This window comes from Perkinsus marinus (assembly GCF_000006405.1).
Source record: "Perkinsus marinus ATCC 50983 genomic scaffold scf_1104296958102, whole genome shotgun sequence".
NCBI classification, from domain to species: domain Eukaryota; phylum Perkinsozoa; order Perkinsida; family Perkinsidae; genus Perkinsus; species Perkinsus marinus.
In genome coordinates this window covers 1-1,183 of record NW_003206913.1, presented here as the reverse complement: position 1 = coordinate 1,183, position 1,183 = coordinate 1, and the positions used below count along the sequence as shown (strand labels likewise).

The following is a 1,183-nucleotide window of genomic DNA, read 5'->3' as shown; positions in this document are numbered from 1 at the left end:
GATCCGGCATGTCATATGCGTAGGAGTAAGCTATACCAGGAGCGAGGATTGAACTCGCGATCTTCTGCGTGTGAGGCAGACGTCATAACCACTAGACCATCCCGGCGACGGAACCGTTGAATCAAGCTCAATCCAGTGTAGCGTCTTGGGGCTCAAGTATGGTTCTTCCCAGTGACAACTCAGGATCATTTGAGGGTTCGGAGTCATTCATTAGGAAATGAGGGTGATAATATCTGATACCGATGTCATATGAATCAATAAGTTTGACCGAAAAGAATAATGGGCAATCCGTGAGGCCTCCAAAGCACAAGCAATGAGCAATGGGGCACGCACACACATAGCCTGATCGATTGTGTTCGGGCGACGACGACCTAAGTAGTCGCACGCACGCGAGAGCAGCCTCAGCACAGAGACCTTCCTAAGAGTGGAACGCTGTAGACGTCCCCCAAGGTCTCGAGTGCTGAAGAGCTGCAAAAAGAAAAAGGATTACGCCTCAAGGTATCCTGCCTCAACCATGGCAGCGCGTGAGGTGTCCTTGAGCATGTTCGTCGGAGTCAGATTGATACGCATGAGTACCGAAGACACCGTACGCAGGAGCGGACTGTCCCGCTGAGCGTTTTCCGGAGTGGCACCAGTGTAAGTGGAACCGTCATGAGATAACCACACCGGGAAAAATTTATTGCCATCATGCGAGTCGTAGATCTGGACCACTAGTGAGCCATGAGCGACACTATCGTCATTGTCGGTTTCGGCCGTGACCTTTCCGATGATGTAACCTCTTAACTCAAGTTCTGGATCTTTCGCTGTACCGGTATTATGGGAGTAGACTGATAGGTAGAATATCAGGCGTACGAGTCCAATAACCGAGTTAATGGAATGACAACTAACATGGATATTCGTATTAGGACGGACTGATAATAGGTTGGACTATACGACTATGACGCGAGCACAATGAACGGAACATAGCGAATTGTGATCGTAAAAAGCGCTCGTCTTAATAATCGATAACGTTCAAGACGGATGGTATCAACAAGTGCCGCCCGGAACCGTACTGATTCCTCTCGCAGATAATGAACGCTCCACTGCAACAGGAACTCTGCCTGCTTTAGTCAAAGCGAAGCTATCACTCTCAACTTGGGAAAGACTCACTCGACGTCTATCCGGAGAAAAACCCGCTCCAGAA

At 49.2% G+C, this 1,183-nt stretch overlaps 1 non-coding gene across 1 annotated transcript; it reads right to left on the bottom strand.

Annotated features, from left to right (window-relative positions):
- Positions 1 to 33: 33 nt before the first annotated feature.
- On the bottom strand, positions 34 to 106 carry Pmar_PMAR014194. The gene has a single exon. It is a non-coding gene; the product is annotated as a tRNA-Val (tRNA).
- Between the last annotated feature and the right edge of the window lie 1,077 nt (positions 107 to 1,183).